This window comes from Aquila chrysaetos, chromosome 8 (assembly GCF_900496995.4).
Source record: "Aquila chrysaetos chrysaetos chromosome 8, bAquChr1.4, whole genome shotgun sequence".
Classification (NCBI taxonomy): domain Eukaryota; kingdom Metazoa; phylum Chordata; class Aves; order Accipitriformes; family Accipitridae; genus Aquila; species Aquila chrysaetos.
Window position 1 is genome coordinate 30,584,842 of NC_044011.1, and position 13,329 is coordinate 30,598,170.

The 13,329-nt window shown below is 38.3% G+C and overlaps 1 protein-coding gene across 3 annotated transcripts in view; it reads right to left on the reverse strand.

Annotated features, from left to right (window-relative positions):
- MACROD2 (mono-ADP ribosylhydrolase 2) overlaps positions 1-13,329 on the reverse strand; it is a 905,745-nt gene that overhangs the window by 773,968 nt on the left and 118,448 nt on the right. The gene's annotated exons all lie outside the window — the stretch shown is intronic.

A 13,329-nucleotide genomic window follows, 5' to 3' on the forward strand; every position in this document is an offset into this window, starting at 1 on the left:
CACATTGTTAGGCTGAACAAAGGAATAAAGAAGAAATGTGACAGTTTCCTGGGAATTAAGGTCAGCAGGTCAATTGCCCTAAAGCTTTATTGTTATATGATAAGCAAGACTAGCTGAAATAATTTTTCAGCTGCTAGAATAAAAAAAAAACGAGAGCTTTTGTTGTCTAAGGAAGAAAATTGGTCTCCGTAAAAGCAATATATAACCCATCATTGAGCAAAATTGCTCAATAGCCTTCCCTGTACCATTTACAGCACAAACACAGGAAAAAATAGGTAGCAGGTATCAATTTCATATTCTCACATCGGGTTTATTGTTAATTCAAGCTTTTGGGGGCGTGCAGAAAGTATTTATTAATGTGCTTCTGCAATTGCATTTGATAAAATTGTCAGTGTTTTCCATCCTCCCTTTTCAAATGATTCATGAAAGTGAGTGGGAATAAGCAGTCTGATTTTGAACATCTGTGTAAAAGCAGCATATGCCTTAGACTTAGAATAAATACAGTGTAGGGACTTGCCCTAACAAAATGCTATGACAAATAGCAATCCAAATATTTACAGTCTTAATAATTAGGCTTATTAACATCGTTTATACAATTGTGTACTGTGAAGCTAGCAATGTTCACTTTAAGGATGTGTCAGCAAAATTCATAGGCGCCTCCATTTTCAAGTGGTTTACAATTTAGTCAAGGAAATTAATTCTAGATTAAAATGAGCTAATTTACGATCATATATTTTAAGCCTAAAAGCTTTTCAAATTTTAGGTATCCCAACCCATACTGTGTAGGACCATAAATGTAACCTATAATACCAGCTAAAAAGCAGTGAGATACAAAAGATCTAGGTTGTGTATTGATTTATCATGTTGGGTTTGTTTTAATTTCTCACATCATTGCTGAAAAACTACTGTCATGCATATGTACAGTTTGGGTTTGTTTTAATTTCTCACATCATTGCTGAAAAACTACTGTCATGCATATGTACAGCACAGCACATACATAACATGCCAGTTTAGCTGAGCATATTACCCACAAAAGTATAAAGGGAAAGTTTGTGAAGCAGTGTCCTCTTTCACAGAGGGTGAACTAAATATATATCAACACAGTGTTTGGGGCTTCTCCAAAATGAGTATGTTTTATTCTATTATCTAATAAATACCATGCCCCATGAAGTAGATGCTGAAACAGTGGTGTTTGTTCATTAATAAATGTGCAGGAGTACCAGTTCAAGATTCTAAGATATTCTTGCAATTATTAAATAATACAAAAGCAAAATTCCATGCTGCCTGCAAGACAGCCCATTTTGCTTTTCATTTTTCTAATACTCTAGCTGTGTCTGAGAAACAGAATTCTACAAAATTGGTTGAAAAAGGTCTGTAGACTGCCAGCCTGACAAGAAAGTATGGCAAAAATTATGCAAAAGTGGGGATGCTATCAGTAAAGAATTCAAATGGTCTGTTGGTAGAGCACTATCTGAAGCTATCACTGCTGCAGCTGTAGCCACCCTGGAAAAAAAAATGTTAATGACTCCAGAAAAGCACTAGAAAAGCTCTACAAGAAGGAATTAAAAACCTAGAAATTTTGCTTCAATGGGGGCAAGTGGAGGAATGTAATCAATATATGTATCTAACAGCAAGTTAAGAGTGATTTACCTGCAGCCATTAAAACCCAGAATGTGTGGGAACTCTTATCAAGTAGATTACTATTCTTGCAGAGAATGTCCAAAGTCACTGAAGCCAGACAAATCACAAACTAGAGAGAACAGATTTTAATAGCAAGGGCAGATTGGAGGACTATCATGCAACAGTTAATACTTAAGATATGCAGTAGATTCTTCATTTCACCTGGGAAGATCAGATGCTTTTTGAAGTTGTGCCTGTGACAGCTCCGATACCAAAAAATAATGTTGAGAGGTTATTTGGGCTCCACTATACAGAAGGTCATGCTAAATGTCATAATGGCACACCAGGTTACTTTCATCCTCTCTGAAACTGACACAAAACACCTAAGAGTCAAAAAGCATTGGCTCCTAATAAACTACCGTTTTGAAATCACTATATTTTAAGTTTATTTTAAAAATAATGACAAACTATCAAACTTGCCAATTTATTGTGCAAACACACAGTGCTGAAGCTTGGCACAGAAGGGGGGTGTTACCAGGTGCCATACTCCTATTACCCACCCATGAACAAATACCTACTCTGGAAGTCAAAAGACACTCTTTGAAAAACTCCTAAAATCTCAACAGTTACTACTTTCTATACAAGTGAATCCCATCTGAAGTCATACATTTAAGTACTACTGAGTTGGCACAGAAATGGATAAAAGCCAGGAAATTCTAAGTTTAAGCTGACTCGCCACCCTTAGCACACACTATTGTCCTTTATCCCTAAAATTTAATTAAAACCCAGTCCTGACCAGTTGTAATAAGTAGTACAGAAAACTGATTATCGGAATTGCTTTCCTCCAACGGTCTATTGTGCTACACTTCCTCTCTGCAAAATACAAAAGACTCTATGTACATTTTTCTTTCTCTGTGAAAAGAGGGCTGGGGGTGGTGGGGGGGAAATCCAGTCTGAACTTTTATTTAGTTGCCAATTGTACTGTGGAATGAAACTAAGCATTTTCTTTTAAAAGCCGATTCAAATTCAGTACTTAATCATGCCATAGCAGAGCAAGAGCAGCAACAAATTATGTTACAATTACATTAGAAATTCTTTTACAAGATTTTGTTTTCAGTCACTTCTAATCTTTCAATAGCTGCCATTTCCAGGGTTGATATTTTCCTAACAACATTTTTGCCTGAAACTAGCTGTTCTGATCAGAAACGTTTGGAATGTAAGGAAAATATGTACGTGCATGTGTGCACAGAGCACAGACAGGGAGAAAACCAGTCACACTCAATTATAAAAAAAGTTCTAGAAGCCATAAAATATTTCCTTTATTCTTCTAAGTGTTTTTTTTTCCTTATTCTAGCAGATTATTTACTCCTGTACTCCTAACCAATTTGTCTTCTATGCTGTGGACCACAGCAATATACTATTACGAAGTAATTGTTCTAAAATTTTAAAAGGCATATACTATTAACTCCATTTCAAATAACAGACCCAAAACACTGGCCTTAAGTACCTACATTAAAGTAGACACACCACTATGTGGATGACTAAGCCATCCAGAAAGAGGTAAAGGAGCTGGCAGGCAACAGGACACACAAATTGACAGCACAGGTTTTAAAAGTCCTCTTTGTCTGCAGTGTTCTCCCTCTTAACCCAGAACAAGTCAGATGATTTGAAGATATCAAATAACATCTGTTTTCAAAACAACACACTAATGCCTGCAAAATTTACAACACCCACTTTTGAAACAATCCCGAAAAGACTTAGCTCAGTCTGCAAATTCAAAAACTTTAAAGGAACCTTAATTTGTGATTTCAATAAGATGCCTATAATCCAGGCAGCATATTCCTGCTATAAGATGAAATTTAAAAATATATGTAAATCTATCTACAGTATCATAAGAATATCCAACAGAATTAGAAAATTTTCAGGTAAAAACTATTAAACTTGTACAGCTTCAAAGAGGAAAAGTACAACCCTTCACAGGCCAGCAACAGGTCAGTGCCTGTTACAGCGATGCCTCATCATTATTCTTGTAAATGACTTATGGTTTGGCTGCCACAACTGCCTTCGTTCCCATCTACCTCTGCTTTTCGCCGCAAACACAACACAGCAACGTGTTTGCTAGCTGAAATGAGAATGCAAAAACATCCCATATCCTCCTGGCTCTCTGGCCCAGCATATACAAATATGCTTCTCTCGTATAGAGTCTTCTACAGATTGGGATGTCATGGCAAAGGACAAACTGCCAGTTCCCTGCGTTTCTCCATAGCATTCCTGGGTTTACATGGTTACAGTGATGTTTTTCCAGCAGTCACTCCAAAAGCAACTAACGGTCAAAGGTAATAACTTCTCTTCATCCATGAGAGGGAAAAGAACCCAAACCACCTTTGGTTGAGAAGACGGGTGGATTTTGTAACTGGCTGCATAGGATTAATGAATTGTACTGTCTTTGGTAGCAGCAACGCCATGGCTCAGGTGACTACCAGAATAAATGCTGCACATTTCATCAATAGTTACACAGGGCTGTTTCTACTTGAAATCTTAAGTAACGTAAGCACCACAATGCAAGAGAGCAAAGGGCTGCTAGTCATGACAAAATGAACAGCTGCCACACAATTTGATGAAAGTGCCAATTTCCACACCAATACCACAATGCCTTCACTGAGGCATTTTGCCAACATATTAAAAACCTTAAGACCATCAGGAAAACAACAAAGTAATTCCACAGCCCCAGCATGTTATGGTATCTACAGCTTCCACAGCCCCAGCACGTTACGGTATCTACAGCTTTTAAAAATACAGTGGATGTAGCATTACAGGTTACAGAAAGAACCAAGTATTTTTTAGTTTCAGAAATTAAAAAGCAAAGAAGAAAGCTGTTTTTGTAGTAGTATGACAGGTGACATAAACCATGAGAAAGTTGATAGCTGCATATGCCAAACTCGTACATTTACTAACAACAAGTTTATATGAGAGCTCTAAGGCAGAAGTTCACAGCTGCAGCATTGAAGTGAGTTTTGAACAGCAATGGTAGGTTGAAGACCACAGCTAACTACCAGGCAGCAGGGCTTTGCAGTTGTTTTGCAGGCAGCACAGAACGGTGAAGTAAACAAACAAACAAGTGAAACTGAGCCAGCAGTAATTTGTGATGTGCACTGTCACTGGCTGTCATTCAGAGCTGGATCATCTGCTCTTCCAGCTGATGTATTCTACTTGAAACCATTCCACACACACATACACAGAGAGCGTTCACTGAATCTGTGGATACTAAATAGAGCCCCTAATGAGGCTTAAAACTTGACTTTTCATCTTTCTGAAAAGCATACCTGCAGTACTGTTAAAGCTGACCACAAAAGCCAACTTCAGCTCCACAGTGCAGCGTGCCTGACCTAACCACCAAACTGCAGTGGGAGAGGACCATCCCGCTCCCTTTTTGCAGTGGTGCAGGCACCAGCACTTGTCTGGCTCCATCATGAGCTGGATGGAAAAGCAGCACCGACAGAACATATTTTATTTTGGGAAGAAGTCTGATTTATGGCAGCTGAGCTAACTAAAGGATTGGCCAAACACAAGTACTGATGCAAAAACAGAGACGGGGTTGCCCTCTGTGGTAGCAGCCAGCCATTATAACAGCCCAGCTGTATTATTAAAACCCATTTTTAGATGCTCTTGCCTGGAGTATCAAGGAACTGAACCCAATAACCTGAATCCCTTCTGTTATATGCTTTTAGGCTCCACTGTGTGCACAGAGTACAGAGCTGACCCGGCACCGGCCTGAAATGATTGTGGTTGAACAATCCATAGCAATCATGACTTGTTCGCTAAAGAATTTACAATTGCAATCAGAGCCTCTCTACATCCCCTGGGAAAAATGATCAAGAAGAAATGAAATAGGCTTTGTTATATCCACGAACAATAACGTAAAATAACATAAACTAGAAATAAAGACAAGTGCTAGGCAAGCTAACAACAAACAGAGTTTTCATTTCTCATTGGGGTTATTTTTAGATGTGTTCATATTTAAATATGAAGGTAATTTCCCAGTGCAGCTGTTAACAGATCTTCCTGAGCTTCTCTTGGAGTTTGGGTGTTGCATCTGCTGGCATTTGCAAAGCAAAGTTCTGGTTTTAGTGCTCTAAAACTACAAAAGCAAATCTTTCAAGCATTACTTCCAAAAATCATACTTTGTATCTCAGGGGATACTATGGTCATTTTATCTGTAAAAGGTTTTAAGCTTTATATATAAAACTACATTGCTATTCTAACAAGCATCTTGCATGTTTTTGAATCTATCAAAAGACATACTGAGATATGTATCAGGTGAACAACTATAAATAATGTGCTAGTTCAGGCACCACTGCTGGTTTTAGAAATGCATGATTTTAAAGAACCATTCCTAAGGTCAAGAACTACTCCTGTTTTAATTAGGGTACTTGGTCCTTTTCTCTCATTCAAATAAAGATTATTTTTTTCATCAATAAGTGGAAAGTAAATATTTCTCACACACGTTACTGTATCTGAAAGCCTGCTTATCTAGAAATAGATAAATTAATGCTTTAATTAGGACTACAGACATACCATATTTGATTCAGATCATAGGTCAAACTAGTCCTGTCACACCACCAAGTAGTTTTTGCTTTCATAGCAACATGTAAAACTGAGTTTTGCACCTACAAGTTTTGTCATAATACCTGAAAATTAGAAATTGATTTATATTCTGGTTTTATAACCCGTCTAGACTTCCAAGCAAAGAAATTAAAAGCCAAAGCACCTAAGAGCATATATCACTGATCTCTCTATTCTATGACATCACTTATACTGTAATGACTGTACTACAGGCCTTTTGTATCACCTGCCGGTTGGCAGACCTAGACCTGCCTTTGACCTTCTCTCCAATGGGAATGAAGGTGAAGCCTCCAGCATTGATGCCACAAGCTTTCAGCGGAGACCTGTGGGTTTTAGGATGGAGGAGCAGGTGGGAGAGCGACTGTTAAGCAGTTTGAAAATCTTTTTCCCCATCAATGAATTTGATACAAAGCTCCTATAGTGTAGACCACTCTCACCATGTTCTACTACACCTGTGAAAGGTAGGATGCGGGGTTTTTTTCTTACTTTTAAGGTGAGAGGAAAAACAAGGAAAGCAGATAAAATACAAGACCTTGATGAGAGTGTTGAGCAAATGCACAGCTGCTGCACCTCAAGATGTCCATCCTGCCTTCTGGAATCTTATACTTCTCTGAATCACCCAGAGTCACAGAAAGACTCTGTTCTTCAGTAACAAAGCCACTGCTGTCACAATCTCAGACAAGACATCTGTCTTGCATGCCACACATCATACATGGCTACATCCAACCTGAGCTCAACCAAAATGCCTTTGTTTTCCTGAATCACAAAGCTGAAGGTCTCTTATGGGTTTCTACAGGTTGCTTCTCTTCAGGATTCCTAACATTTCCCCTAAGGCCTTGGGATTGGCAGCAGCAATTAGTGCGTGTTCACAAAAGGCCAAAGAACAAAAATTTTGAGGAAGGAGATTAAAGATGGATTAAGAAAAAAAAAAAAAAGTAGAACATTGCTCTAGATACTAAGCTTGAAATGACTTTCAGATCCTGTTTCCCATAAAATTTCAGTCTGTTACCACTTCAATGAACTTCATCCTCAGTAGCAGCAAAGCATACCAACTAAATAATGTATGCCCATCACCTGTTCAAAGTAATTCCCAGGTCTCAGGCCTTCTCCTCACTTCCCTGCTTACCAGCAAGCTCTGGGCAGACACCTGGCAGAGGAAAGCTTCTCTCTACTCATCAGTGTTCCTAGTCATTCTCTCCAGGTGTTGCAACTGGGACACAGGTGAAAACTGAAGAGGGATCACTCTAGGAATAGCCGGGAAACTCTCCAACATGAACGTGCTTCTGCAACTCGAAGGAAACAGTATGCCTCCGCCGAGCATGCCAACACTTTAGAAATGAGATCTCCTTTACATTTGAGGTAAATTCTAGACAAAATTTCACTGGTAAAAAGTAAAAACAGTATTAATAATGTATAACTAGCAAAAGCAAATGTGAAAGAACACACATATGCCTTACAACTACTTTTTTTCCCTGTTTAGCTTCAAGGAGCTTTCCACAGTACATTCAGCCAGCAGATGCTGAAGACAAGCCAGCTTCCACACTGATTCACGCAGATGGTGCTGGTGGAGTTGATTCTCGTACAAGAGCGGCTTGTCTTCTCAACTGAGATAAAGTTTCTGCATATATATACTCTTTCTGAGTCAGAATCTCGTTAAATGTAACTACACTCCTCATGGCCAGGGAAATTTCAAAATTCCTGTTAACTCATTTTTAATCACCATATCAACTTGTAACTTTCTGCCAATGGCATTAACTGCTGTCGTGCAAAGCCATTTCTGAAACGCCCTCTCTTGCTGAATAGACAAAGACAGAATAATCACCCCTACTTAAGACTAAACAAATCTGTTCAGACAACGTAAACTTAGTCCTTCCTGAGAATAAACACTTTTGAGTTATTCATATATTCAACACTGGCACATAGCCTTTTGTAATTTCAAAACCAGGTATTACACAGGCAAATCAGCAAATGCACAGACTCCAGCTTATTGCTAGATGTTAACACAGACTAGACACAAACAACACAAACAACTAGGGTGGTGCATTTGGCCAAAATAGCATGCAAATGGTTTGATTTGATTTGCATGCAAAGCAGGGGGTGTACATTTTTTGAGAGATAACAGATCACCACCTAAAGCCTTCAGCAGCACTATATCCAAGCAATTGCTTTAAGTTTACAAAGAATGCTAAATATTCAAATTGGCTAACTTCATACATTATAGATCTGCACACAAGTTGGTCACTGTAATTTTACAAGATTAGACCTATGTGAAACTGCTCACCTAATTTGGAACCAATAGGAGAAGGAAAGAAAATAGGAAACTCTTTAACATGTAAAAGGGAGCCAAAGGAGAAGGACAATGAGGGAGAGAAGAGAGTTCAGCAGAAGCAGCCTCTCATGGCAGAAGATCAATGCACAAAAAGCTGGAATGTAAACGCTCCTGTGTGGGTTTGATGTGCAGAGGAAGAGCTATTGGGCATTGCAGGAGGAGGAGAGGAGGTGGGTAAGAGGCAGGGCGTATGCAGAAAGCCTGCAGAGAGAGGCTGACAATGCCGAGAAGAAAGAGAGAGACAGCAAAAACTCTGGGGCTATCAGGAAGTGAAACAAAACAAAGAGAAAGGACCAGGAAAAGAATCATTTTGGTGGCCTGAAAATAAACTTGCGAGAAAGTAGGTGAATTTCAAGCTTTCAGTGTATAACTATGAAGAACTAAGATTTATGAAAACTGCACGTGGAAATATGACTGTTCTTTTAGCTACATGCATTGTTTAAACTTCTACCTCAGAAGAGGGGAGATTCCACCATAAAAAACATCACCAAGGGAACATTAACTCCTCCATGAAAATATTTCTTTGTCTGAGAGAATCTCATTTTGACTCAAGATACTTAATGCGAAAGCTGGTCTTATTTTTGTAAAGCGAAATCCCACTCAGTCAAATACTTCTCACATCTAGGGAACTAAAACTCCAAGATAACTTGTAATCTAAGTGCACTTACAGTAACATTTTTGTATTTTGTTATTTAACTTTCAGCACCCACATTTTTCATCCAAAAAGTCTCCTGAAAACTGCACAATTCTTTGAGTAATGGCAAAAGCATATTTAATCTTCAAATGGATATACACCTGCTAGACCCACAGAATCCAACAAGAAACATGAATTTTCACCAAATGGATGCCCGTTTGGTATCTAAACAGTCAACAGTATGAGCAGCAAAGAGTTCACAAACACCAACAGGCGAAACAGGAACAGGAACGTGGACAGAAAGGAGTCATCTGTCCCAAGCCCCTTCTTAGCAAGCCACAAATCACTACTGCTCCAAGAAAAAGAGTCCAAGACCAAAACTGCACCAGAATTTATTTTTTTTTTGCCATTTCAGGATGTTTAATTCTTTTTTTTTTTTAAGTATTTCTGTACTATTGAGAGCCCTTATACAGAGGTAGGTGTAAAAACGCATTTACCACTTTGTTCGGCTCAGTATAGGCTGCATTCATAAAAACTTGAATCTGCAAATATAAAAAAATACCCTCAGGGAAGAACAGCAGTTTTGTCCTCTACAGGATTCTTCCTCACACATACTAAACGTTACTAACAATCTCTAAGTTTTCAGGGTTGTTTCCTGGGAACGCTATTTTTCCCTCCTTTACCACACTTTCAAAGCCACGTCAAGCGTACGGAAAGTCTATCGCTTACTTTGTCAAGTTTGCAAGCAAAAACTCCATATTCGTCATAGCTGTGAAGGAGTTAGCTCTGTTTCTCCTAAAAACTCTGTCGTGGTGCCTTCGTGGTTTGACAGCTAACAAATAGAGGAAATTGACTTCTAAATAGAAAAAGCAATCAGCCTTAAGCATTAGGAGCAAACTTTCTTGTTATGACTTTACCCAGTCAGCTCTCTTTATCCACTTCTCTATCTTCTGTAAATAAAAAAACCCAAATACCTTACTCATAGGCTTTGCAATTTCAAGTACCCCATTAAGTTACTTAATTTTGCTATCAATAGCACATGATCTGATAAGCAAAACTGTTTATTTGCCTTAGGAAAAATAGAGATGTGGTTGTATCAAGGGTGTTTCTGAGTTGGCAGGGCTTTTCCCTGGGGCTGTTTAGGAGAGGTGGAAAGAAGAACAGGGAGAGAGCACGGATAGAAGGGAGAGGAATGGCAGAAAACACAGGTGCAGTGGTGTAATCTCCTGGCCCTTACAGACAGAACAAAAGAATAAGCACAATTACAACTATTACCTCTCAAACATTCCTCTGTCGGGGAAAAAAAAGAAGCACTCTTGAGCCCACCTGATCTTAAACAAGTATTTAGCTTTACACTCTTCATACCTTTTTAGCTCTACTGTAAACTGTCTTGCATGATTACATTCTCATTTCTGTTGCATTCGATATAGAGCTGCCGCACCAGCTTTGACAAGGTACTCTATGCACATACACCATGCTAAAAGCTGAATTTGACAGGCATTTATTTTTGAAGGAATGTATCCAAAATTGGATTCTAATTTTGAAATGGTTCAGATTATTTAAAGATTAAAGTCTAATACAAACTGCAATACATATTTGCTGAGAAACTGTACTTAATCAATATCAGAAAACCTTATAGGACACGTATCATACAAAAGTTCATATATTATATTGCTTTTTTTTCTTGTATGTCTCTACAAATCAACCAATGCCTAGCTTGGATTTGGGACAGCCTGCTTTGAAAAAATCAATAAAACCTGATAAAAGCCTAAAGCCAAAAACCACTAACATTCATTTCAGGGTATTTCATTGAATATCAAACTATTACTCTCAGGTTTATCTAAAAGAAATCTGTCCTTGGGAAGCTTGAAGAAGCAACGGTTCAGTTTCAATGCTTGGAAGACAGCTCGCTCTCCTCTGCACTGAGGGTGAGTGATGTCAGATTCAATTCCACTTCCCGGTCAATGTGTTTGGTTTCTTAACATTTCATAAATGTCCTGCCCAGAAACGTTTATGACTGGAACCTGATTTACAGCAGGACAAAGTAGATCCAAAATGCCTATCAAGTCATAGTGAGAGTCATTCAGGTCAACCTTGGCTGAGGGAGTTCCCAGAACTGTGATTCTTATCATACCGTCAGGGTGCTCAGAAAAAAAAACACAAATAAACAAAAAACAACAAGCATCATCATTATCACGTTGACCTAATAGCACCTTACAAGTGTGCGTTATAAACGTGCCTTAAAATTCTTTGAACACATTATGTAGTGCAAGTCCTCTGAATTTCCCATCTGCCACCGTTTAAACTCTCTCAGCCCATGAAGTGTTAACAAGATTGCCATGTCTTCCAAAAGGCAATTTCCCTATAGGTCTGACAAGAACTTTAATCTCCATGTCACAAGCATTAATTAATTCTATAAACAAAATACAGGTAAATGACTATTTTAACTTAGAAATTAAATTAAATTATCTCATTATATTCCTAGGGTTTAATACATCTGTGTTACATATTCATGTTTTTATTCCCCACATATGAGTACCTCCACCAGTATTAACAGAGGTCCTCCAATCTCCTGGAAGTCAAGAGGCCTTGAATTTCTGTATTTTAAGAAGATGGAGAACATGGTCAAGCTCTCCATGTACAACAGGTTTTTTGTGGAAAGTATTTTAAAGGCTACCCATGTTCTTAAGAAGTATATTTATGGAGTTTACATAAAAGAATGCCGTCAAAAATCTGCTTGCAACAGCACATTAAAGACCTTTCAGTACTCTAGAGCAGCTGTGACCTGGTAAAATCTAATTATTTCTCACATGCCCTTTGGAATTCTCCAGGAACATTTACTGTAATTTCTAACTGGTGCCATAAGCACTGGGCCAGCCTTGGAATAAAACTGAAAGATAGCTGAATGCCTATCATATACATCTTTTATGAATATCCCATAGATATACATTAAGACTTAGCAACATAGCACAGCAGCATAACGCTGGAATCTGTTAACTAATACAACTAAGTCAGGCATGAGAAATACCAAATACATGCTGTTTTTGAAAAATGCTACTATAATCTTAACAGAATCTCAGTTAAAAAAAGAAAACCTACAGTACATTCGCAGCATCTCAAAATGCCTTCTGCATTACCATAGCCCACTGTTCTGTCCCACATGACAAGATACAGACACACTATAATACTAGGCGTACCTATGTTTGTATAGTACACATACATACGTATCCATACAGGCATACATATAACATGTTATATATACATTAAGATGTATATGCAACACAATTGTATATACTGAGCTGATTAGGTACAGACAATTGTACCTGAACTTGAAGTCGGTTTAATTTATTATTAGTTTTTACTCTCCTCAGGGAAAGATTAGAATTGAAGTGATAGAGAGAAAAAAATCCTTTTCCCTCGTTGTCAAGGAAAATCAGTCTAAGATTTTTTTTAATTAGTTGAATAAATACAGCACTTACATAACATTCCAAACACCTAAATACCGAATACACCAAGCGACGTTCAAAAATCTATTAAAATGCCTCTCAAGAAAGGATAAGGTTTAACACTTTCTAGTTTGTCTGTATTTCGTTTTGCCAAAAGATAAACAAAAGGAATTTACGTGTTCAAACTTTCTATATAAAGTACAACTACCTGGCAGTTTCCGTAGGCCTTAAAGAAATCAAGCTCTCTTTAAACTTAACAAAGCCTGGCCTTGCCGTCTTCTGGTACCAGCAAGAAGTGCAACTGCAGGACAACTGGGATTAGCAGAGACAGTTTTTGGAAGCCTGCCTTCCCCCGGACATCAGCTCCTTGTGCTGGCGAATGCACATGGTCAAAACGCTGCAGGAGATGGCCAAGATCACCTATGCACCGCTAATGAAGAGAACAGGATAATCATTAAGGCAGTGGCTGTCTGTCTGGAAAGAAACCCCCCTTTTGATGGAAAATTAAAAAAACCCAAGAGGAGAAACATCAACTGCATCTGCCAAATCCGACGCTACTTGCGTGAGTTAGTAAGCTACAAACAAGAGGAAACTAGGTTTTAGGAAAAAACATCTCATAAATATATTTTCTAGCTTGCCCTGTGACTACCAGAAATTTAGGGGTTTGTTAGAAGAGT